Consider the following 27,356-nt stretch of genomic DNA (forward strand, 5'->3'; position numbering starts at 1 on the left):
CCTTTTTAGAGTTTCTCCCTCTGAGGTGCCTTCTGCCTTTTCTTAATTTCACCATGTGCATCCCTCAGTAATTTCGCATGATGGAATAGAAAACAGGTCAGAATGGTATACACATAAAAGCCGGTAAAAGGAACCATTATATCTCTTAGGGAGGATGGGCTACTTTTTCTGTAGCAGAATTACTTATTATCTCTTTGATTAATGTTGCTGTTGTCTTTAAGCCTAGGAAAAGAAATGTATGAAAGTAGATTGTAGAGTGCATTTTTGTTCTGTGCAGTAATGTCACTTTAATTCTTTATAAGAGGCAATTAGATAACAAAGTATATTAGAATATTGTATTGATGTTTCTGCTCACAGATTAAGTTTTTAGAAAGAAAATTTTCAGTCTCATTTCCTACCCGAGGAAAAAAATAAATAGGTAATAACTGTAACAGAGGGGAAAATGTTTTGTTTTGTTTGTTTCTTTAGGCTTTTTGTTTGTTTTTATTAACATGGAAGCATAATCCTTTACTGATTCTATGTTTAGGAGTGGTTTTTTTTGTCTGCTTTGTCCCCTGTCCTCATATGCAATTGCATATGAGGCAATAGAGCAAAAAGGTTTTGTCTTCCTCCCTGTGCACTGTTCCTCCGTCTCCATAGCCACTACAGCATCTCTGCATTCCTGGCCCCTGTACATGGCCTGAGCACAGGAGTCATTTGAGCAGTCAGAATGCTTCTATGTGCAGACAGCCAGCTCTCCTGGAATAATTTATAAGGACTGCATCAGGAGCAGTATCGGGGAATTTGGAGGACTGCCCTGAGTTGTGCTGCTGGTTGTACGTGACCCTGACCCTCTCTGAGGGAGGCACAGGCCACTTCCCTTACATTGCTCTACCACTGCTGGCATGGAAGAGCAGTGGATCTGGGTTGGTGTGGGCAGTTGGTGGGTTTTGAGAGAAATCACACAGTAAGTAAGAGAAAGCACTGTGACTCCAGAGCATGGTGCTGGGGCTTTTTTCTGCTGTGTAACTCATGTCCTCCCATTAGCCCAAAGTGTCACCACAATGCAAGGTGGTGGTGAAATAATGTGTCCGTACAAGAAATCCACTCATTTTTGTGTGGCAGGGTGAACTCAGGTGCACATTTCCTGATTCTTTTTATTACAGTGGATTTTGCTGCTGTCTTAGTTATTTTTAGTGGATTCTTAGAATTATTAGAGGATTGTTTATTCTGGAGAGGTACAAGTAATTGTGAATATCTGTAAAACTCTAATAGCATACGAGTGTTGTAAGCAGGTAGCCACACTAGGAATTAGTGGTGTGAGCAAATGACGAGTTGTGTAAATTGATCTTTACTTGTCCTTTAATTTTCCAGCGTCATATCAAGCTACGTTGTTGGGTTTTTTTTTAATGCATATATAGAAGTTAAATGAATGTCAATATTTAACTTGCAACTTGAGCTAAGATTACAACAAAAGCAAATCTAATACTGCATTTCAAAGGAGCCTGAAGTGTGTATCTTAGATCAAATAGTAATGGTTGATTGGAAATTCCAGTCTCATCCATGTATGGGCCTTTTGAAGAATGAAAATATTAATTCCAGTAAACATAAAGGCAAAACCTAGGGAAGTGAGGGCACTGATCATCCAAGCATGTTGAAGACTAAGAGGAAGTGTAGTTGTACATTTGATTTGTTAATCTTATGTAAGGATTCAAATTGTATTTTTGTTGTAAAGTACTGTTGCTGTAAAGCTTTCAATTCCATTGAGCTTCCGACTGCCCGAAACGGACCATTTTGCCAGTCATCTCTGAGCTCTGTGCTGCCCCACCTAGATCTCTGCAAGTATCCCAGGAAATTATTCCAAAGCTAGAACAGGCATGTCTCAATTATATTGCAGCCAGTGTTATGACTGCATTTATAATTACTGTGAGTTAACATAATTCTTTCCTTTATGAGGACAGCTCTTGGAGAAACTTCTGTTTCTCTTTGATTTTATTGTTTCTGTTGGTGTAAGATAAAAGCCACTCAGGCTAAAGGAGTATAAAAGTTTTTTCTTATGAAAAAAGAAGATATGCCAGTATGAACACATCTTACATGAAACCAGAAAGTAAGTTAGTTGCAATCTACACTTTTAAAATTCTAAACAATGATGTACACAAGAGGTTGTAAAGTAACTTTTAGATGGACCTTATGATGCATACATCTTGTGTAATTCTGGACATTCTAATTACAGAATTTTTTTTGCACATACTCAGATTTTGTCATGTGTGGGTCAACTTTAGATAGCTCTGTACATGTTTTTTGGTAGGGAAGTGACATACCAAGCAGGATAGGATGTAAAACAGAAATGGGCCATATTGAATTAATCTTTAGTGTTTGACTTAAATTCATAAGGGATTTAGTTACACTCTTAAATTCACTTATTCTCAACAGGTAAAAATTTGAACATCACTATTTATAGTAGAAAAAAGAGGCTTATTTGTTAGAATACAAAGTGACCTGAAGTTTTCTAGTCTAGGTATCATTTAATCTAAATATACCTATCAATGGCTCAAAAAAAGTCAAATGCACACAGCAGTTTGGCTTCATGAGAATGCTCTTCTGTGAGCTAATGAAGTGCAGAGTTTCCCATGTGAAAGTGGTCTCTCTCTTCCCTTCATTACTGAGTATCTATATCCATGGCCATCCTCGAGAATCTTATTTTACCTCTTGGCTCCATGCTCTGGGAGGTCCTGTTGGCATGAGTATAACTATGCCCTGGGAAAAACCAGATTCATGGATTCTTTTTGTTCCCTGTGCTGGATGTACAGTGCCACTTCTTTTATTGCTCTGAAAGCTGAACAGACATTTTCTTCAAATATTAATCCTGCCCAGATAAATCTTCCTTCTATAGTTCTGCACTTGTCCTTTTACTTACTGTTCAAATAGCCACCTCTTTTAGCTGACAATGTTAATTTTTCACATGAAATCAGGCAGTTCTGTCCACTGATGATATCAGTTCAGGATTTAAATATTTTTATTAACACATTATTAATAATTATAAAGTATAACTACATTATACATTATTCATAATTATAAAGTATAACTACTGAGTCAAATACGTCTCAAAATATATACAGAACTGCTGAGAGTAACCATCCAGTAATGCACCTTGTGTGCCTATACTAATCTAAATCCTTTTCTCTTCTGCCAGGTTTTTCACAAACTATTGTCAAAATCACTGTATTTTGCTTGACAAGTTATTTGGGTTTTTTAACAACCACTATATTGATATCCGTTCTTTAGCAGGCTGGTGCTCTAGATGAGTACCAATCATGCAGTTTAGTAATAAGTTATTTTATGCATATGGATGAATACATGTAAAAATATCATTTTTTACTATAACTTACTGCTATTCCAAAGGATTTGATATTTCCTATTGATTGTAAATTAGATTTATTTTCCAGTTTAACATTTTCTATATGACTTTCTAATCAAAAGTTCTATCATGAAGAAAAAGAATGCAGGGAAATTATTAATAACTACCTGGTACAGATAATGGATTTATTTCCTTGTAGTGGGTGTTGCCCCATATTGTCACATGCATAGGAAACATTTTTTATAAATGATTGATTTACAGAAAGGCAAAGCATATTAGAAAAACAACAGTAATTTACCGTAAATATTTAGTTTTCAGTCTTGTGTTCTAGTAAGTCTGTTTGAAAAGAGAACAAGTATTGGGATTTTGTGTGACTCACTGTGGTAGGTAATTCTTAATCTCTGAAGAATATACATTCTACGGTCCTTGGAAAGTACACTGTTGATTGTATAGGAATTGCTTAATGCATTCCCAAACACTTGATTAGTAAATAATGCTCTTCCTGAGTGAAGAAATTCCATCCTAGGTATGGTGTACCACAGACTGAAATGTAAATGAGAGCATGTTTTGTTTTTCTCAAATCTGTGATCTAGCATGACAGCACAGAATGGAGTTATGCTGTGCCAGAAGCTCTTGGTAAAATCCAAAACCCCCACAAAATACATTTAGTTTCATGTTTTGTTATGCACTCTGTATGTGAGCAATGCTTATCCATGCTTGCAAATCTTTTAAGAGGATGTCACTGTAATTGCTGATGTGGATGTCTGGGAAATGTGTGCTAACTAACATATACAAACATGCAGACTATGTATTTCTGTTGTTGAAATAGTATAGTTAATGAATTTTCATAATTTTTTGGCAAGGCTACCATAAATGTAATTATTCAGATGCAGGGTTGTGAATTATTTTGGTGGGTTTTGGCATTAAAGTTGAAGTTTCACGAAGCAGGAAGTCTGCTTTTGGAAAGAGACCTATGTAAACTTGTTCACAGTATTTCCTCTCACTACCAATCATCCATATACCATGTGTTCTAAACTACACAGTCCAGACTCCAAATGAATGCTGATGTCTACAGTCCAAACATCTGCTTTATCATCCTTTAGTACTGGTGAATTATTTCCTCTGTTCAACTCTGGGCTGCCTGTGGAAAAATGGTCTGTCTATGAATTGATCAGGTCCTGTTACCCTCAGTAACTCTGGCTGCAGCACAGTACTTCATCTTATAAGATACAATGTGGGAATTTAAAATCAGGCTTTGCTCTGTTAATAGCATATAAAGTTGCTACTGCTCTTGACAGAACTGTTTTCAGGTTTTCATAGGTTAATGTACTAAATAGTTTTTAGGTTTTTATACCCTGCTTTACCTAATTGCATAACACATTAAATATATTTTTGTCTTCTCTGGGTTATTCCTCCTCCTCTAATCCTGTAGGTCTGAAAGTTGGCTGTAGAAACCTCTGCTAAACTTCCCCTAGGGTGACTTTCTTCATGGAAGTCACATCTCATATTTAGTTGCTTACTTCATCAGGCTTACTTGCTTAAATGCTCTGCTCTGTCAGTCCTTAACAATTTAATCCTTTACAACACTTAAGTATTGCATCACCCATACAAGATTTAAAAAGCCAGTGGCCAGGATGGATAAATCTAGGAACCCAATTTCTGTATTGATCTGATGAGAACTGTGAGTTAATGGAAGTTCTCTCAGTCAAGTTAATTTTTCCTCCTTGTTTCATTTCTGGTTTGAGCCTTTGAGAGTTTAGAATTTTCTGGAAAGAAATGGAAACTGGTTGTTCTCTGATAAACATGAAGAAGGCAGGAACAAAGTCTGTAATTAAAGAGTTCTGAACAGAATCAAATACAAAAATGTTATTGGACTACTTTTTGAGGTTTTGTGTTACAGTTGTGAGATTAAATTCACTCTATCAAATGAGAAATAACTTACAGTCTCCTTCATGTGATAATCTGTCATCCATATATAAGCATAGATCGTGTCTTTCTCTGAGCTGAAATCCAGTGGGCTTTTTGTCACACATTTTGTTTTCTGCCCAGATTATATATTGGGGAGGGTATCATTACACAGGCTTTCCAAAAGATTTCCTTTTTGCAATGAACTTGCTGCTAGGCTTCTGACAAAATTCAGGAAATATATTCAGTTATATTTATTAATTCAACAGAATAATATCAGTGAGACTCTCTGAGCAAAGTAAGGTCTAACATTCAACACAGGAGCATTTCTGACTACAGTGTCTTAATATTTTAATGAAGCCACACTGTTTATTCCAAAACTTCAAAGAATATCTTCAGTATAATTTAGAATTTTTCAACTGATTGTCTTATATATGACAGATTTTATTTTATTTTATTTTATTTTATTTTATTTTATTTTATTTTATTTTATTTTATTTTATTTTATTTTATTTTATTTTATTTTATTTTATTTTATTTTATTTTATTTTCCTTAGCTCCTAGGAGCATTTCAGGGTGGTCAAGCAAAGAAAGTTAGAAGCCACCATGTAAAACAGAAAGACAGAGATTTGTGATTTGAGGGTAAGGAATCATGAAAGACAAGAGAAGTAACAGTTGTTGAAATTGATGAAATTAGAATTGGTGAAATGAGGATTCTGGTAGGATTTTTTGATGTCAGAAAACATGATATTTCAAATATAAAATGTTTTCTTAGAATGAAAAGAATTCTTGTCATCTTGTTGCAAAGCAGATGAGCTGTTCCATTTACTTTTGTTTTCCAGCCAAGCAAGCAAGAGCCTGAGGGAAGTATGGAGGTAGACAGTTATTTCATTTACAAAAGTGCAGCTATTATGTGTTTATTTTCAAGACCTCCTTGTGCAGGAAGCTTCTGGGTTTAAATATCAACATTCACTAAACAACATTCAATTAAAACTTGGATTGGAAGCATCCACTGACCATGTCTGTATTTTAGGAATTGGTGCTAGAAATCCAGTATTTGGGGTTTACACTTTGGGGAAGGTGCAGTGGAAAGCTGTGATACAGAGGTATCTTGGAAAGAAGCCATTTGTGGTCAGCAAAGATTCTTTTCAAGGTTGTTAACCTCTGTATCCCTGAATTGTGTTTACATAGCTGCCTAAAGGATTTCTGCAGTTCCAGTTGGAATATGTTCCCCAACCAAAACACTTGTGTGACACAGCAGTTACCATTTGCCCCATGGATGCTCACCATGTTAGGGCTGAGGTAACCTCTGGCTAACTTCTAAGAGAGCTGCACTGGTTAAAATTCTTCATACACATGTATTTCAATATTAATTAGGCTTTTAGGCTTATTAATGTTATGATTACTGCATTTTGTCAAGACACAGGACTATCACCCAGGAAGTCTTATCTGTTGGCTTGCAGTTTTGCCTAAGGCATGTTAGCCTGACAGTTATATTGCTAGAATTTGGAGAATTTGTTATAATCAACTATTGTTGCTAAAATGTTAAATTCTGTAATGTAAATGCACAGGAAGGCTATGAAAGATGCATCCTTTTCTATTAGAAAAAAACAAATTTCAGTATTTTTAAAAATTTGTATGTGTTATGTGCAGCTAAAGCTATATAATCAGATCTTGTCTTTTTTCATTGTCTCTTGGAAGTGCTCATGTATTTTCCTCCTCTCATAGGAGTCTTAATTTTTCCATTGGAATGGCATGTTCACATTTGACAAGTTTTTCAGCAGCGCTTCCTTTTTTTTTTTCATTCATAGTACTTGTATCTTACCAAAATGTGTCTGGTAGCTCCAGAGAAGAGGAGTGCATGAACTAAAATAGCCCATTCAGTTCAGCTCTTTCCAAGGTTCATGTTCCTCACTGAAGAACCTCAACACGATGAAATATTTTGAGGTTAGTGAAGGCTGATTTTTTGATGATAAATACCAAGTCCAGATTTGTACAGTGAATCTGCCTCTTACAAAAATCTGTGTCAGCTCACTTTGCCAGTGTTTGCTGTTATCACAACCCAGGTGTATGAGACTAGGGACTGATTTTTATTATGCAAAATCTTATGGAGCATGTCATATGAATTAGGGTAGTGTTATTTTGGTTCTGCTAATTGTGTGCTTGGCTGGAGGGACTTGAGAGAGCACTGATAGATGTTCCCTGCTGAACACAAGAGGAGATAAAAACTAAGTGCCCAAGTCAACAGCATAATAAAAATGGAGGCACTTCAGTTTCCTAAAGCTCAAATTACCTTTCAGGAGCAAATTCTAAACTCTGAACCACTGGAATTTGTGTAGTAAGTGAGACACTGGCATTTTGTAGTGCCCATGAGGAGATGAACCCACAACTTAGAGTATTTGGCCACACCTACCTGTCCTGTATTTTACCTGAATCTCCCTATCTTGGACGTGTCTTTTTCATGTGCGAAAATATGTTAATCTTAATTTTGATACGCTGTGTAGGCTGCCAGTCCTTTCACAGCCATACTGATGGTGGGCAGCTCTTGGGCTTGCCAGGGGTGTGGCAATGGGTGACGTTTGTCGGACGTGTAACATCTGTGGGACAAGAAGGGGTTCACCACCTTGCCTGAGGCAATAGAGAGGTGGTTGCATTATGTCCAGATGTGCTGTGCATGCCACTTTTCCATATCCCTGATCAAATCAATGTGATTTAGCCAGAATAATTTTTAAACTGCATGAGTAAGAACCTTTCTGCAGTATGGGTCTTTAAGTTCTCTTCAAATAGGGAGTTATTTTGCCCTTTGCTAGGCATTTTTATTTTAATGGTTGCTGAGGTTAATGAGTCTTGTGTTCAGATTTTAATGCTGCTTTTATATGGCTGCAGAAAATAGCTTAGACACACAACCTTTATACTTGTAAACCTAAGGAAGTACAGGATCTGTGGACTTAGAGGCCAGTTGCAGTATGTAAAGGCTCTTCACTCAGAGGCACTAAAATTTTAATCTTTTCAATATTTGCATGTATTTTTAGAGGTGCACAATTTCCAACTTCTGCCCCTCCCAACCTTGTTATGATGTGCTGTTGAGCTGAAAATAAGAGCTGATATTCCCTCTTGGGCTCTGTTCCAGCAGTGCTTAGGTCCTTGGGAACAGACACATCTTTCTCCTGCTGTTTGCCTGGAGTTCTTTCCAGCTCTTTAAATCATAGCACTGAGATGCCAGCAATCTAGATACCAGAGGCTCTGCTTCATTTCTCCCAGGTAGAAATGTCATTTGGCACTTACCTACCTATTCTTTGATTGGACCTTTTTAAGACACCTTAATTTGATGTATTTGGGATTTCTGTAAAAGACTTTGTATACTGTAAATGAAGATGTATCATCTCAGAAACGAGGGTCACATGTTTAATTGCAAATGACTTGGCTTTACTGCATTCTGGTGTAATTTTGTGATGTCCTCACCCAAGAACCAGCGCGTGATTATTTGTAAGCTTGCCATCCCTGGGAGGAAATTTGATAAGGCTTTCAGGATCTGTGTTGTAAGGCCAGTAATTGCTGTGATCCAATAAGGGAGAGCTCTGTGGTGGCATCACTGGAGAGAGTAAGCGTGGTGTGACTGCTGCTGCTTCTCGGATCATGCTGCCTAATGAAAGATTAATGATGAGATAATGCTCTGTAACAAACATCTAATACTGCCACCAGGTCGCAGGTTTGATTTGAACCAATCAATACAGTTCATTCTCCTAAAGGTAGCTAATGATAGCATGCTTATGAGAAATGAAATGGCCTGCAATCTAAGACGGCCTGCTCCTTCTCACTGTGTCAGCTTTAAAGAAACAGCATTCCTTTTATAACATCATCTAAACCTTGGGAAGAAAGGAGAGTTTAAATTCTGGGGGGAAATGTTAAGAAATCTTTTATTAAAAAATAGAACTCAAGAACGGAATCCTTTATATTAAAAATAAATTAGAATTAAAACTCAATGAAACCTAAGTTGGAAAGAAAAATATCTCATATTCTCAAAGTTAATAGTATCTGAAAGAGAAGAGAGTTTGATTTGACCTTGGTGTTTAAAGATCAGATGTACATTTGTGTGTGTATTCTTAATCCTTAGAGTGACTCACTTGCCTGTGAAAGGCAGGAGGTCAAGTCCCCTCTATGTCACATTGCCCCATCTGAGGAGAAAAGGAAAGAAATAGGAATATCATTCTTCTTCAGGGCCAGATAAATACAGATGTAACCTACTGAGTACTTTTTTAAAGATTATACCAGCTATATTAATCCCAGAAGTAAGATACTATAAAATATGAATAAGGGACCTTGACTTTTGAGCTTTTGATTATGATACTTCAGCTTTCCAAGATGCAGAGTGGGAACTCCCTACCCATCTTAAGCAAAAACAAAAACAAACAAAAACAAACAAAAAAACCCCAAAAAAGCAAAAAAAAAAAAAACCCAAAGCAACAAAACTTAAATGCTCTAATGAAATATTCTGATTTTCACAGCAAAGTAGAATTGCAGTCCTTTAGGTATGAACAGGACCATACTGAGGTGGCTTCATTTACTTCTTAGGTACAAAACAATATTCTAAAAAATCATGGTAATTTATTTCCTAGATGAAAATAGTTCTTGCTTAGTACTTAGGATACTTGCCTGTGTGTTTTTTTCATTCTAGCTTGGTAATATAAGCTTTTTAAGTATTAGCATTATTATCATTATCAATGTTACATTCCTAATACCTGGAACAAATTGAAATTGTAACCAAAAATATCAATTTGTCATCAAAATATCAGTACTGGAAAGTGCATTAAATGTAAATAGAATTTTCATGCTAACATCATTTCCCAGGAGCACAGATGCACCGAAACACTCCCTTGCAGTGACTAAGCAGTGTTTGGTGAGTAAGGCACCTCCTAAGACCTGAAGAGCAATTCTAATAGCAATTTCAGACTTGCATTTTGCCACTCTTACACAGTTGTAAGAAATATATATATATTTGATATTAGATGGCATTTCTTAATGTTTAGCTTTCTAGTTTTCATCATACAACACAAATTAGTCGCCTCTAGCTGCAATCTGAGCATCTGTGCCTCAGTCACTGGAGCTGTATCTGTTTTATTTGATTTCTTGCCCTCTGTATCGATTACATTTTCTTTCCAGACTGCACCATGATCAATTGCCATCATGTTTCTTGGATTAACTTGGATTTCTCATATTTTCTATTCCCATTTCCTTTTTTTCTATTCCAGTAAGTGCTTTGAAGTTTTAAATGTTTAAATAGAGCCTCTTTCCCATAAACCCTGGAATTTGCCAGGATCCCTTCTTACAAGAGGAGCATGGTCTAATGGTTAACAACCTGAGAGCCGGACCCTGCTGTGTTTTTATCCCAGCTTATTTTCTTTTGTGGCCTTAGGCAGGTCTTTAAAATACCTGCCAGGAGAGCCATGAGGATTAATTGAGCAGACAAAGTGCTGTGTAATGCTTAACATTGTCTGACTTTAACAATCAGTGTACATTTCCAGTGCCAGTCTTGAAAACAAAGTCTGTGATGTTAGTGGGTGCAATTGTTGGGTTTGGGTTTTTTGAGTGATCTTGCCTGTAGAATGACAATAAGATTCTTGACTCCAGCCATACAAATTCATAGTTCCACATACTTCAGGGAATAAAGAGTAATTTCTGTTTCACCTTGGTAACTGGTATTTTTTCTAAAATTTCCTGTCAGTCTTAGAGAAAAATATAAGTTTGTCTGTCTTTGTGAGGATTTGTATTGAAATGAATTTCAAACTTGTTGCTATCCATAGTTCTGGAACAGAAGATGGAAAATAACAATATCCAGAAGAAAAATATGCAAAAACTGATGTCTAGAGAAACAAAGCAGTACATAATGTTGTTCATTTTAAATTGTAATAATTTCCACATGAAGGATATTGTAAAAGAAATATTCAAAGTATTGAATTTTGTCGGCTTGTTAATAGTTAGATCTGACTTCTCTTATTAGAGTAGATTTATCTATATCCTTAGTGTTTATCTTATTTTTATTACTGTGTCAAAATTCTCTGTAATTGCATTGGTTTTACTTCATTTTTCTTGAATATGAGTGGCAAGATCTTGCATTGTTTCATTCTGATTAGTACTTTGTATACTGACACTGCCTTTCCTGGCAACATCTCACCCAGAATATCCCACTGTTCTTTGTGCAACATCACAGTGATTGCTCACAGTCATCCTCTGATGCAGTAAATATGCCCTCTCTTTCTCCTCACTTGTAATTTCAGCTTGTCACAGGAATTCTTACTCCTATATGAATGACCATGCACTTCATCTATTCTGTTTCTGTCATTGCAGCGTTCTCTGCTCCCCCTTGGTGTGAATACAGTCTTTCTTTGTACTAAGAGCTTATCACAAAGCTAGTTTCTCTGCCAAGATCACAAGGGAAAATATTAAATATGTCTCAAGGCAGCTACTTGAGGAATTACCCTTACAGCTTCTCTCTAGTCTGATATTGGAATTGTTTGAAAGGCTTTCTCTTTAACCACAGTGTAGAAATATAAGTGCATATATTCCAAATTTTCCTATTAAGTATATGCATAGATCTTAGATTTTATAAACCATACTGAAGCATAAAAATGGATTGCCCTGCAGTAATCAGAGAAGTCTCAGAGAAGTTCTAGATGTTCATCGGGTGTTTGCAAAACAGCTCCACTCAGTCAATTGTGCCAGCACAAAGATTTCCAAGCCAAGCATCACATTTAAGAAAGCATCTCTGCAGTTGCTTCTTGCTTCCAGTCTGTCTCCTGTGTAACCAGGGCTGTGATTTGAAGCTGCCAGGGCTGGCATGTGTTTTTAAGCACCTTTCAGTGGCTGAACAAGCCAGTGTTTTTAACTGAAGTTCAGGCTATGACATCCATATGCACTCTGACCTTTGTCTAGTCAGGAGTACTGCCAAGGATGAAGCATATGCAACCTCTTTGGACAACCTGCTCCAAAGCTTGGCTGGTGAACCATGTTCATTCTGAACTCAGGCTTGCCTGAGAATCATTATAATTGTTTTGCTGTGTTGTTGTTTGGGCCTGATGTACTTAAGCTAGCATGCACATTGTTATTTTAGGGGCACATTTATCTGTGCCCCTCACCCTGACTTATATGTAAAATAGGTAGCCCACCCAGAAATTTGGCCAAGTTATTGGCTATGGACTGACAGTGGGGCCTTTTAGTAAGTGGATATTTGAGTGTGAGCACAACTTTAGTTTATATTTCCCAAGGCAACCTCCTGCTTCTATTTGGCACATGATTTGGGAAATATAAATCAAATCATTTGGCAAACTGTTTTTCTGATGTCATTCACAAATGAAGCAGATCTTTAAATGATCCTGTTTACCTTAACTGTAGTGTAAAAGGTGAAGAAGGAACCCCTTTTAAACTAGTCCCTGAACATTTTGTTCTTGAGTTTCAGTTGAAGCTGAAACTTTTGGAAAATTTGTCTCTGATGTCAGTGGGAATGAGATGGGGCATGTTTATAGAATAAAGGCATTATGTTGGCTGTTAGTGGTACAATGTGTATGAATAAAAAGGGTTTATCTCACTAAATGTTCAGAGGTTTGCCTGAAATCACTTTCGATCTCCTTTCTTGTTCTCTATACAGTAAACTATGTAATTAGGGAACATGTTATACAGCAAACTCAGTTTAAAAATTTGATTTTTAAAGCATAAAAGAGGCAGTGACTGAAGTCCTGCCAGGCTCTATTGAATACTCACATGTATTATATTGTAAACATAATATGGTTATACTGTATGTTGTCATAATAATTGGCAATGGTACTGGAGGCAGTCATTGAGTGCTTTGTTCATGTGGTAATAGATGACAAGGGCTACAACGTTTGTTGGCAGCAAAGTTGTTTTCCTATCTCTTTCTCTTCGTAAATTGGTTTCAGAATAGTTTTGTGGGGTTTTTTTCAAACTGACTGTCTTAGGAACCAGATGGCTTTATCTCTTTTTAATGACATTTGGGATATTTTCCTTACAAGTGGTGTCCACTCAGTGCTGCCACAAAGGCTGCATTCTTCATTTTTCTTAAAGCATGGCACTGTGATGAGAGAGAGAAGGCTCAGCAGTGGCCCAGAGCACAGAGGGGTGGATTGAGATTCAGTGGGATCCAGGACTGAAAGGTAACCTGGTCAGGAAAGAACATAAAATATTAGTCTAGAGGCCAGCAAATGGTTTTAGGTTTGTGGATAGGAACAGCCCAGCTAGTCTGTGTAGGCTTGATTCTGTGATCCTAACTCATGCAAACCATGTTACTGGTGCCCAGCAGGCTGACATGGATGGGACCTCTTCCTTGTGAGTGACTAGAAAAACTGCCCTATCAATTTGCAAAGGTTCTGAAGGGGCAGTCAGAATAGAGAACAACTGGGGAATGGCCATTTTTCCTGCAGAAACTCCCAGAGGTTTTTTTCCTCTGTTAATTGCTAGACTTTCACGGGACATAACCCTCTTCAAATTATTTATTTTAAAATCCAGACCACATGTAAGGCAGGGCTCTGCAGGATCCTGAAAGACAATTTGTGGTGGCTTCAGGTATTCACAATAGGCATTCGTTTCAATTGTAAGGGAATTTCACCTAACACAGGTTTAACAGCTGAAAAAAGTTGTCTGTACCAGCATTTCCCCTTCCAAATTCAGACCGTAAGCCTCAACTTTCTTAGCTTCAGATTCTTGTCAAATCTGCATCAACACACAACCTGTGCATCACCATGCTTTTACCTCTATGTATATCTTTCACTTTTTGCCAGTTTGAGTCAGCTCTTCCTGACTTCAGTTACACATGATGTAGTCATGTGCTTCTTCCATTTTCAGGCTTCCATGCCTTCTCTCATACTGTTTAGGTCCCTGTCCTGCTGTCTCTGTGTCATCATTTTCTGTCTCATTTCACATGGTGTACCACTCACTGTCTCAAAGTCCATTTGTGTCTTTTCTCCATTTTCAGTTTCTTTGGACTTCCAGCTGCAGAATGTTCCACCTGCAAGTATCTTTACTTCTGCCAGCAGGACAAGAGTTGCAAACCAATCAGTTCTACAAGGATGTCTTGTTCCTACAAAGCAGACATAACTTGATTATGTCTTGTACTGATGTGTGGGATTTGGCTTTCTCTGTTGTCTCCATGGTTATTCTGGATCTGTAAAGCTGCTGCCAAAAATCTGAACCTAAGGCAGGGATTGTCTAAAGCTCTCACTTGATCCATAGCAATAGCTCAACAATTTCCACTTAGAGAGCATGCAAATTAACATTGTAATGTTTTTTTCAACATTGTAAAGATTTTGTTTAGTGGGGTCTGATGAAATTGTAGCATTTTTTTCTTACTGATATGTAGCAACAGGTGCTACATAGTAGTCACAAGTGCTTTTCCCATCATTATTCTGATTGTTTGTTGTGTGATTGATATGTTAAAACAACATTTGCTCATAAAGAATTATTGATTAGGACATGCTAGCAGGTTCTCTCCCTACACCAGTGCTCTGTACAGTAAAAGACATGCATTGGCTACATGGGATCAGAACAGGAGAGTTTTCACTGCACACAAGGGAGCTGAAAATTGTTTTTCAAAACCACAATGAATTTTTCTTGGTGTACTTTACACCCTGTGAGGGGAAATCTTCTTGCAACAGTGCTCAGTACTGTAACTTGGACTGATTTAGTTTGTACTTTAACCAGTGATCCTGCACTTTTTTTTTTTTTTTTTTTTTACTCTTGTCCAGTCTGCTGCTTTAGCAGTCAGGCTTTACAAACCATGAAAAATCTTACAGGTAGGGCTGTACTTAACCATACCTCTTACTCTGGGGGAAATGGTAGAATCTGATAGAAAGGTTTCTGTACTGGAATATCCAGATTTTGGGCCTCTACACTGGTTTATATCCTCTACACTGGAAAATTCAGAAAAGGGTAGTTTTGGCATTCCTGAGATTCTAAGGTGATATGCTTGAAGGCACACAACTTTGCCATAGGAAAATTGCCTCTCCAGGTGTTTTCCAGCTTTATCAAACCTTGTAGCAAAAAAGGAAAGGAGTGCACAGACACAGCTTTTCCTTGATGAATCATCTTATTTATTACAATTCTCCCTTTGATAAAATTATTTGCAAAGAGGATTGAAGCTCTTGTTTTCTTCAAAGTGGCACTGTCTATTAGAAAACTGAAAGGTCATGTATTGTCTTGTGCATATACGTCATGTGAAAGGTCATGTAAGTTGCTGCTTCTTGCACATTGATAAATTCACACCTGTCTTATTCTGGAGGCTGCCCAAAGAAAGGTGCAGAGTTTGTGAGCATGAATTGGGTGCTGCAGCACTTTGGAGTCATGCTAAACTCTTTGTCCTTCGTACTACCCTAACTTTTCAAGGAGTGCTGTGGAAAATGTTGGCTGTCATCCTTTAAACAGCACAATGTTTGCATTTCCCTTGATCGTCATCTCAGAGCAAAGTTCAGCAAGTTGAGGAAGTGTTGTTTAAGTGCAATTGATCTAAAAATATATCAAAAGGAAGGCTACTGTATATGAACAAATCATGGAGAGGCTTTATATAGGCTTCTTGATATCTGTAAATACATAAAACAAGGAAGCAGCAGCCTATGACATGGTTATTTCTGGAATAGCGGAAGGTCTGACTGTTATTATACCATGCACAGAGCCAAGCAGTTGCTCCTGAAGAAATTGTGTGTGGAATTAAAACCCCCAAAATTAGAACCATTTCCATAGGGTTGTGAACACTCTGCTCCAGATCTTGCCGCTGCAAATCGATGGTAAATCACATATTAATGTAAACGGGATCAGGCTTAGGATTTCCACTTCCCTCTACCTGCACCCTTTTAACAAAACCCTTACCTTTCCAGGAAATATTTGTTCTGAAAGAAACCTGAGGATCTGATAATCTTTAGTGAATTGTGGCAGATCTCAACATAGACTATTCCAAAATCAGTGAAGTGGTATGTTAGTATCTACTCAATTCGTCAAACAAGGAGAGAAAAACATATTTACAGTATCTGCATGGGGAAAAAAAGCTGGAAGAAACTACTAGCTCAGTTTGCTGTCTGTGTCACAGGTCATTATTACCCAGTTACCTCTGTATAGATTATTTTATGTTCAACTGTGGTGGTAAGCAGGCAAATACACGCTGACCTACAACACCCAAAAACTTATCCAGCCTTGAACTGAAGAGGCCATTGAGATTTCCCATGGTAATTTCAGCTATAAATAACTTGTTGTTTAATAAGCCATGTTTCTACATGAGCTTTGTGTTTACACTAAGTAACCATTAGGAACCAGCATTTTCTGTTCTATTAAGTCGAGCTAGTTAATAATGTTAACACATGAGTGTTTTCTTCTAATATGTCACTGTATTTCCTCTTCAAATAATTTTGTCTGCTTTTTTAATGTTTGTTTTTATATTTAAATTTAATTTTGAAAGCATTCTTTCTTTCTAAATTGTGCAACTTGATGTGGTGATTCACAGCACATTTCACCAGTGAAAAAGCTGGTATTGCTTTTTGTCTATATACCCAAGGAATGTTTTAAGACTGATTTTTAGTTTGGATTTTTTAGCTGTTTGTCACCTCTAATTCTTGGTATTTTCAGACCATGTGTTTTCCAGGGAGAGGACTTGGCTAGTGGTGGAGCTTTTATTTCTACTCCCCTTGCAGTTTGCTGTATTAAGACATGCTTAATTAGAACTGGCTTAGTTTATGAAGTGCTTCAAATTGGTCTGCATTAATATCTTCATCTTTCATCCTCAGTCTTATTGATCTCACAAACTTTGTTATCATGGACGCATGTATTTATTTTCTTCTTGTGAAAGCCCTAAAGTTTATGTTGCAAGTCTCCATTCAGTATTACTTTGTTAGATCTTTCAGTTTTCAGTTCAATATATTTTACTGATAGTTTTGTGCCAGTGTTCATAATGAGAATGTCATACACTATTAAGTCAAGTGCTCTCCACAGATATATTGCAAATATACAATTACTTTCATCATCCAAATACTCGTCTCATCAAACAATGCAAAGACTTGTTTTACAAGATCTGTTTGCCACAAAACTGGGTTCACTGGGATGATATTAATTATATTCCATCACTTATATTCTTCATTAAATTTGTAACAGCTTTATTACCTGGAAGGAAGGTCAGACTCAGTGTCCATTAGTTCTGAGTCATCCTGCTGGCCTCTGTTATTGGCACAACATTAGCACTTTTTCAGTCAAATGGGATTTCCCTGGAATGCCTTAATTTAGTAAAATAAACATGATTAGCTCTCAAGTCTTCTCTGTCTTACTTCTTAGGTGTGAGGTAGATGAATTGGCTGACTTTAAAATGTTGATTTCTAATGCATGTTGTATAACATCCTGATTGGTTACCAGGGGATTGGAAAATAGTTCAGTTTCATCATGTGACATAAGAACAGCTGTCCAAATTTGGAATAAAAATATTTCTAAATATTTCTGTCTCTTCTGCATCACTATTAAAAGTTTTATCATTTCCATCTGGCAAAGGGTTTCTATAGCTGCTAGGGTATTTTAGTCTTGATAAATTTGAGGGTTTTTTAATTCTTCATGTTACATTGTTGATGTCAGCTGTGGACTTTCTGCTGATGTTTCTAACTTATTGATACTTTTCCCTTTCTAACTTCTAACTCATAGGGATTATTACTGTTTATCTTAATTATTATAGCGCTTTTTATTATGAATTTCTACTTGCACTTGAATTGTAAAAGGAAACAGCATTTTTAGGCAAAATTATCCTTCCCTCGACTGTGGAATTACAAATTCATGACCATCCTAAGACTCTTTTAAAAAACTTCTCACTTCTGACTTTAATTCAATTTCAACCATAATTTTGATTACTGTGATAGGATTCTGAAGTTGCAGGTTACTGACAACTGCAGCACATATATCACACTCATGTCTTTATGCAAAAGCATCTCCCTTATCTCATCTACTCATTATACATTGTTAGTGTGGTTTGTTGGATTTTTTAGCACTTAAATCACATTTTAGCATTTAAGTCACATTTTACATCATTGTGCAGTGTTCACTAATAATAATGGCATCATTCTCTTGCACTGATGGTAATTTCATGATCTCTGGTTCATTACCTCTTCCAATTTCAGTATGTAAAGGACTGAAAAAGTCATATTTTAACACTCTGTCATGCTAGTTCCAATTTGTCAGAGACTGAGCACGTTCTGGGTTTGCTTTCTTGCCAACTTCTTCAGGTGTAACATCCTTCCTGCTGTAACATCCTCCTGCCTACTCCAACTTATCTCCAATCAAACAGAGGTAAACACTTGCACTGTCCAATTTTTGAGTTTTTCTAAGAGGTGAAGTTACCACAGGGAATGTATTTTCATCAAAGCCCTGTTAAAGAGGTTTTCCCAAGACATGCACTTATTTGTCTGTTGTCCATATGATCATATTTACTCTGAGGATAATGTTGTCTGTTCCAGAAGTGATGCTGCAAAAGTGAGATTTCAGATACATTTCATCATAGCATTATGTTCTCTATGCAAAATTTGTGCCAGCATGTCTCCCACAGTAGTATACCATGAATGTAGAATCTGTGATTCTACCAGCAGAAGGCAAAACTAATTCTTTTTCTTTTCCTTTAAGTCTTGTACAGCAGACCCTCATTTTAGTCTTGTGCATTTTGTCTCTGTGGCTCAGAGTCCCACATATCTGGAGGATGTGTCAGTATTTTGTTCCATACCAGTGTAATATTCTTCTTCTTTTAGAATAGTGTGTTCTAAATTAAAAGGGGTGATATAAAGGGTGTTGAGGGAGCTATAGCATCCAGCTGGTTTGTAAGTGATGTTAAAGGCTGCTCCCAGGAGTTGAGCACACTGCATGTTTTACAGTGAGAATTCACGTTTAGTCAGCATTCTGAAACAATAGCTGTTCAGAGGTGATAAAGCAAAAATGTGGCTTGGGCATGCCTCCTTACTTTAGTATTTTAAATCAAATGCTTTCCCAGGGCAGGGCCCTTAGCACAGTTCTCCCTCTGACTTTCTCTTTCTTTCCTGAAATATAATAATCACTGTAGGTTCTTCTGTCTCCTGTACTCCCAGGAAAAACTGTTTCCTTAATCACACACATTGCAATTAAACCTCCTAAACATCATCTTAGTAATAATTATTTTAGAAATATTCCTGATTAAACCTGCCAATTAGCACAGACTAGGAGGAAACTAGAAGTAAATAATTACTTCTTTCAGTATATTTTCCTATCCAGAATACTCACAGATAATGAGCAGAGGAAAAGACAGGTGGCAAAATTGAACTGTACTTCTTTTTTCAAGGGCTTTCAGTCTGGTTTCTAGCTAAGGGAGGAGAGAAACAATAACCAAGCAGAATTAGGATGTACAAAGGCTTTTAAATGCAGGCTTTTATTTTTCTAATTATTATCTATTTTATACTCTGTTAAAGTGATCATCTCACACATACTTAATCTCATGTTCTCCAGTGATAGAGACAAAAAACTTGTCCTGAGTGTCACATGTTTAACCTGTGACCTTGATGTGATCTATCCAGATCACGTTGCTGAGGAAATCTTTAGGGTCTCGTCAGTATATAAGGACACTGACTTCCTTCTGAATGAAGGTCATGGAAGGACTTTCTGTGATAAACCAGAACAGTCCTACTGTAGTAGCAGTGTTAGGTTTGACATGATAAATGCAGAAAAAGTACTGAGGCGCAAAGAGACTGAACCACAGAGTCTTTCTGAATCCAGACTTGTTTGGATGTTTTGGAAAGAGAAAATGAAATTGTCACATGGTTGCTGATTACATAGTGACTGAATTGTTTGAAACTCGTGTGCTTTGGGAGTCTGCAGCTGGGAAATCCCCAGCATGTGACTGGTACAGCTGTGTTTGATAGTGTGGTTAAACTTCACTGCAGGCCTGAGTATTTCACCACATTGCATCTTTTACTTGCCTGTTGCAGCATTCCAATAGCTGCCAAACATTCCTTGTCTTTCAGAATTTGCATCAGGGTTTGAGCATCTAAGCTGCTTGAACTGTGCTAATCTTGTGTTGATAAAGCAATGGGGAAATAGAGTCCCAAGTGAGGCAAAGGCAGATTTCTTATTAAGGGTGAACACAGTTTCTTTCAGTCATCTGCATTTGTGCCACACTGCCAGAAGAAATAAATCAACCGTTAGGAAAAGGGGAACTTCTGGACTTCTGCTTTTCTTCAAGCTATTTTTGTGCTTATCCATCCCCATCTTGTTCCTGTGTTTCATCCTCCTGTGGCAGCTTGTCAGCAGTGGATGTGGTGTGTTTTTTGGGATGGGAGCTCTTTGTTACTTATTGGTACAGTGCCAAGGATAAAGAGACACAATTCTTTATGGGGTTCAGAAGACTTTTTGTAATACAAATGCAATATCCACTATTGGTTCCCTGGTTGACTTGTTTTGACCCACTGTGTTGTGGCACTGTGTGGTGCAAACTGCCACCACATTCCCACGGGAAAAGGGAGAAGCTGCACTGTGGCTCTGAAGTGACCCTCAGAGGCTTGCAAGACAGGCTTCTAGCTACTTCCTTGGAAATTTGGATCATTAACCACTGCAAACTATCCCTGTGGTGACTTCACCTGATAAGGAGTCAGCCATTTCCACACTTCTTCCACCTCCCTGGAGATTTCCTAACACTCCATGGGTTCCACTGTCTCTCCCAGAGGGGAACTCATAGCAGAGCCTGGTAGCAACCAGCAAGGAACCACCTCTTCTGGAGCCTGGGGTATCAATTATGTGGTCCCTAGAACACTGTGATCCCTGACCAGAGCAAGCTACTAAGAAATAACTGATCTGATTTAGGAGAAAAAAAAATTAAAAAATCAGTGAAGCAGGTAACAAAGTCTTACATACTGTGAGAAAAATGCACATTTTTTCCACCATTTGCAGAATATTTTCAGGATGGTGTCCCTTGAAAATACATTTAGCCTTTGCTTCTCAGATTTACCACATATTTCTTTCACATGTGTGATGTCCAGGCAGAATCCAGTGGAGCTTTGATATTTCTCCTCTATCTCAACTCTGCTGGTTTGGGGGTTGGAGGATGGTGCCACTTTAATCTTTCTGCCAAAGTTTTGCATAACATTTAAAATACATTTTCCTCTTGGTGTGCATCACCTCATGTTTCTAGAGACCAGGTAAGGGCTTTTTCTCTGTTATTTAATGAATTATTTCAAAATACCTAATAGAGTGAGATATTGCCAGTAGCTTCCTGAAAGGATTTTGCTCATGTTTAATTTTATGCCTGAAATCTTTCACATGTGGTGGCAAAAACATCTGTGGTGCAATACTGTAGCACATTAACTTTGCCTTCTCTAATTCTCAGTATAAGTTGTGTTTGTTGATAAAGTTTGATTTTGGCACTCAGGGTTGCTTGTTATTAGCTTTACACTGTAAGGGGCAGAAAGGAAAGTTGTACATATATGTGTTGTTACTTTTAATATATAGAACAAGATTATTTGCAGATTGGTATATTATTCGTATGGTATTGTTTAATTTTATAATATTTTTCAAAAAACTTATCCCTTTGCGAGGCTTTCAGGTATTCTCTGCCTTCACTTCTTTCACAACAAAGAGCAACCTCTGCTTTAGTGGATCTGGTTAAGTAGTCAAAGGGTAGCAAGAGATGACAGAAACATTTGAGAAATGCAGAGCATGGAGTAAGGATTAGCATAATAGCAAGAAAATCATGAGATGAGCTATTCTTATTCCCCCAATTTGTTGGTTCCTGGTTTCCATATGTTATTAATATTCCTCTGTGTTTTGTTTGAGGAAGTAGTCAGATGAAAGGTCACAACTGTTTCATGAAAGTGGGTGAATCATTTACTGAGTCACTGTGTACAGGCAGTGAATGCTCCATGTATTTGTGACTGTGCATTCCTCTATTAGTTTGCCATCTGTTCTGTGGAAACCTAAATTACTAGAGATGAAGAGGGCTGCAAATCACTTAAACAGAAATGGTGTTGCAATATAACTTGATGGACTTGAACAGGAAATTGCATAGTTCATTTAAATCACACACTCGGTACAAATTTAGGCTGCATCCTCCCATGAATATTTGAGATAAAAGTTAGATGAGCAGGTATTTACTAGGCAGAAGTAGGATGCCCAGTCATGCTTTGGTCATGAGACGGAGAATGTGTTCGCTTCAGACTTTTGTGATCATATGCAAGGGCTGTAGCTTAAACATGTGTTGCCTCCCCATATTCACACTAAAAAACCCCAGTTGGGGTTGGGGTCAGGGTGTCTGTGACAGATCGTGTGACCCAGAACAGCAGTTTTGCTCTTGATTTCCCATCACTGGCATTGGAGATGGGAAAATTCCCACAGCTGAGGTCGGACAAAGACAGAAAGGGAAAAATCACACTGCAGACATAAATTTGGAGAAAAATATTCACCGAAGATTGTAATCAGGATGATGGAAGGGTTTTGTTGGCTTTTTCTCTAAGATTGTCCAGGGGCAAAGTTGACACATTTTTAAATGCCACATCTGCTCAGTCATTTGGCAAATGTGCCTACTTTTGTAACCACCAAATTATATAACGTGGTGGGATGGAGGCAGCCTCACGTGCTTCGCCACAGCCTGGTGGGTCACTTGACAGGATGAGGAACATAATATGATAATCAGGGAATCTTGTCTTTCTTTCTTTATTCCCCCTCCAAGAGAGACAATTTCATGCTTGTGGGAAGGTGCTGTGCTGGCAGTTCTGGGAAGTGACACGCTGTTCCCTGAGCAGGCACCACGCACACATGGTCACACCGCGTGCTGATCCCGTGCATGCCGCGACACTGCACGCTTCCCTTGTCCTGATGGCACAGCAGCCTCATTCCCACATGGAAAAACAACCTTTAAGGCTGAAAAAGCACATCAGGGCAGCTTAGGTGTTTGGCCTTTGTTACTACAGCTTCTTGCCAAGCCTGGCAAAACTTTAAAACTGGAGAATTCCCTATAATTTGAGAGTTCATCTTATTAATACTGGTGGAAATGTGAAGGCCCATCTGCTAGAGGTACTACCTTTTACTTGAGGCAACAACTATAATTCTCACAAATCATGTAGTACAAAGCTTTAAAACTGCCTATTACAGCTGCAGGTGCAGCTATGGTATGGGCAAGGGGCTGAATGGGCATTAAGCAACCCATGGCTGAGTACTGCTGCATGGAGTGAAGTGAAGGGAGACACAGTCCTGCTAGAAAGGCAGGTGAATCTGCTGTAAACTACTTGGAATCCCAATCCACATTTAGGATCCTATCTAGGAAAGTACTGCTGACCTTCTGTATAGGACTCAAGCAATTGAAAGCTAACCAATTTCATTGATACATTTCTGGAGTGAGGCCTGAGTTTCTTCTAAATGACAACTTTAATTCCAGCTCCTCTGCTCTGACCTTTAGTTGGCTTTATGTAGGCATCCAGGCTTGCAAGTTGTACATTGTACAAAGGGAGTTTGAGTTTGGTTTTCTCTTACTACACCTACAAGTGGAATGCCAGTCTGATGCACTCAGAAATGAAAATAAACACTGAGCAGAGTAAGCAGAAGCACTGTGGCACATGAGAGTTCAGTATGACTTCATTTGTCTAATGCCACCCTGAAGATTGATTTTTTTTTAATAGAAATAAGTCTAAATAAATGTATTTTAAAGTCTCTTCAGGTAATATAGAATTAATTTATGTGGTACTGAGCAAAATTTTTTAAGTTTTACAATGCACATCTTTGGAATTACTTTACAACATGTATTGAGTATTGCTTCATTCTAGCAGCCACTGTGTTTTCTGCAGTTAAATGAAGGCTTTAAAACCTGATTTGAAATATGAACTGACAAAACTGTGAAGAGAGAGAATGTCTCTGTAAAATATCTGTAACTATTTACCTTCAAATGTGCAGGCATTATGCAATATAGGATCATAAATGTTTTATCCCCTCTTTATCCTCTAGGCATGGAGCTTATATTGTTTTGAGATCAAAATGTATAACATGCAAGGGGGAAAACTAGAACTGCTGATTCTCCCCAAGAATTATTTGTTTAAAATCTCCTTTCCTATGACCATTTTAAGCTGTTTCATGTGTGACTGTATGCAAGGGAAAGAAGCAGCTGGGCTAAAGAGATGTGTTTGTCTGTGCTTAAATATTCCATTATTAATTAGTGAGGTTTTACTGCTGCCCTTTATTTCTTGTAATTGTATATTAAAGAAATGGTACTGTGTTTTAAAAGATGCTTAAGTATGTCATCAGTTCCGGGAAAAATTAGCAGAAGCTACTTGAATACTTGAACAAAGTATACTACGGGCAATATTAAGTCATCTTGCCAGGGGAGGCACGTATGCAGATGGACCTGGGTTTGGGAACTTAAACAGAAAAACCACAGAGTGAGTAGGAAGCTTATCTTGGGTAAGAGTAAAGAAAAGCTGAGCAAGAGCTCTCAGAGCAGCATCCTGTTTCACCCGCTGGGGGCACATTCAGCTGTCGGTTTGATTCTTGCACAGCTGGGAAAGATCTGACCCTGTAAAAGGGCTTGTTAGTTTTATCTTGAAAGTAGAGCTGATAAATAAATTGGGAGGGGGCTAAAAAAACAAGCAAAGAGTAAAGTCAGTTGTTGTTTCTGCCTTCTCTGTGTGTGAGGTTCCTCACCCTTCAACTGGAGTGCAAGTACTCAAGGAGGCTGAGTACCTGGAGCTGGCACAGCTGAGATGCTGAAACTGTGACGTGAAGCACAGCCTGGAAACAGTGTCAGACATCTCCTGAGAACAGTCTGGCACTGAGGAAAGTCTCTGTGCTTTCAGCAGCAGAGCTACTACAATAGAGTCCCACTCCTTCCCATTCCTCCTCTGTGGCAAAGGGTGATCCAGCAACCTTTGCAGCTGTGCTGTGAGTGATGGGCTGAAAAGCCCAGTGAGCGAAGTGGAAGGCTTTGAAATTAAAAATTAATACCAGTTATTAGGACTAACAGTTAAAACAAATTATTATTTGTGAAGTTAATTAAAGCAGCACTATTTTGGAGTTAAATTCTATACCAGTATCTTCCAACCGGAAAAACCACCTGAGTTTTGGTGAGGCGCTCAGGTTAAAATGTTAACAGCTGAGTAGTTTGTCTGGTGCCAAAGTTAAATGTGTTTCCTCAGTGATTAATGATCAGGCTCAGCCTCCATGAGAATGTGGTTTCACAAGCCCTTCTTTCTCACAGTAGTGTGCTCTGCATGTCACTCATTCCAGCCTGCTGCCACCATCACCTACGTATTCACTTGTGCCAGTGCAACAGCTGATGTGACTGCACTGTGAGTTAGATTGGGAAGCTAATTAATTCTTTCTAAAAACCTTTCCTGGGTGGAGGAGAAGGGGTAGGAGAAGTTAATTTTCTTCAATACAGTTCAACATGTGCCTGTACCAGCAGTTGTCCTGGCACAGGTAAGGTTGTGGTGTAAGGTGAGAGTAAATTGGAGGGACCAAGTTGTTAATGCCAGCACTGTTACTGAAAGGTTTGTGAAAATACACCTTGTTTTTGTACAGAGCAGCAGGAAAGAGGATGTAACCAACTTTTCTGGGAATTTCTGGGTTATATGTGGTTATTTTGCTCAGAGCAGAGACTTAGCTTGGAATGCCTGCAGATCCCTATTCAGATCTCTTTTTCTGTAACAGACTGAACAGGAATCACCTTCCTTTTAAATTCTGAAAGAGCAGGCTGTGCTAGAATGGAATGGATGTGAGTTTATTCACTGGTAAAGAGAAAAAAAAAACCTAACGAACCTGAATTTTTCTGTATGTTACTGTTGATCTTTGGTGCAGTCATCTCATGTCCTTTCCTCCACTGGGCACTGCTGCCACAGGAGAGGGTGCCAGTGGCCTGTGGTGCTGCACAGATGTGTGTCCCTTCCAGGCACTGGCCTCAAATCTGCCTCTCTTTGTGCTGTAAATCAACCCTCCTGGACTGTCTTCTTCACTGCACAGTCCGTGCACTCCTTGCCTGGGTACCTCACAACTTTCCCTGAACTTTAGTTCCCTCTGGTACAGAGGTTCCTTGCCTTCCTTTTTCCAGGTATAGCATAGTAAGATTTTACACTTTATCCAGTACTTTCTACAAAGAGTTCTCCCAACTACATGTGCACCTCCTCATTTCTTAAACAGAAAAATAGATATAGGTGATGGTAGCAGTGGAATACAATCACAGCCTGCTCTCATCAGGGTCTGGAATAGTTAAATAGCTGTCCTGGATTAATGCCACTGCTCAAGTAATCTGCATTTAACCATTCCTTTTGGCAGCTTATTTTGCTTATTTGTGTTTATATATCATGTTTCTGTGGTATGTGAATCCAACCAAATCCTGCTGTATGCCTGCAGGCATCTTGCATTGCATACCTGAGACCACACTCACCCATATCACTTTTATTTTTCCAGTCCCAAGTTCTTCCTGTGCTGTTGCTGCCCGAGTACACAGTGCTGTCCCTATGCAATGTAGATGGATATCTGCTCAGCCCCTGTGATGCTGTGGAGCTCCCTTCACCTGGGATCTCAGGAAACAGGCTCATCTCAGAGTCAGAAATCAAGAGGAATGTTCAGTGTTATGATTCAGAAACCTAAGTGGGATCAGGGTGGTGTTGTGTAACACAATGAGAAGCTAATGATATTAAAGAATAAAGAACAATAACTATGCCCTGCTGTTGCAATTTTATTATAAAACCTCCTTGATCCCTTCAGTTCTATGTATGATCTGTTAACTGGTCAATTGTCAGAAGCCTTTCTCTAGATTTTATTCAGTTCTCAGGTGGGCAGTTTTCCCATCTAAGTTGATACGATTTGGCCTGAGAAGAGGACCAGGAGAGAGCATTTCAGAGTCTGTGCCAGGCAGCAGTGTCAGGAGCCTCTAGGACTCCTCTGTAAGCCCCAGGCTGACAAAGCAGCAAATCCAGCCCACCAGTTCTGCCCGGCCCTCGCCCTCACAGCCAAGGATTATCTGGGCTGTGCTTTATGTGGATGCGCCCGTCCAGAAACCAGCAATGTGCCGTGCTTCTCTGCTCCTCACCCGACTTCAGGAAGCCTTTCTCTGGAGCTTGCCGGATTCCTAAAGCGGGCTGCACGCCGGGGT

The 27,356-nt window shown here is 38.4% G+C and overlaps 1 long non-coding RNA gene across 1 annotated transcript in view; it reads left to right on the top strand.

Moving 5' to 3' along the window:
* The window catches only part of LOC128785849 (uncharacterized), a 36,833-nt gene extending 9,956 nt beyond the window's left edge, over positions 1-26,877 (top strand). The window contains exon 3 of the long non-coding RNA XR_008430057.1: positions 26,669-26,877. This is a non-coding gene — a long non-coding RNA (uncharacterized LOC128785849). The remainder of the gene's footprint in view (positions 1-26,668) is intronic.
* Positions 26,878-27,356: the final 479 nt, after the last annotated feature.

Source organism: Vidua chalybeata, chromosome 3 (genome assembly GCF_026979565.1).
Source record: "Vidua chalybeata isolate OUT-0048 chromosome 3, bVidCha1 merged haplotype, whole genome shotgun sequence".
Taxonomy (NCBI): domain Eukaryota; kingdom Metazoa; phylum Chordata; class Aves; order Passeriformes; family Viduidae; genus Vidua; species Vidua chalybeata.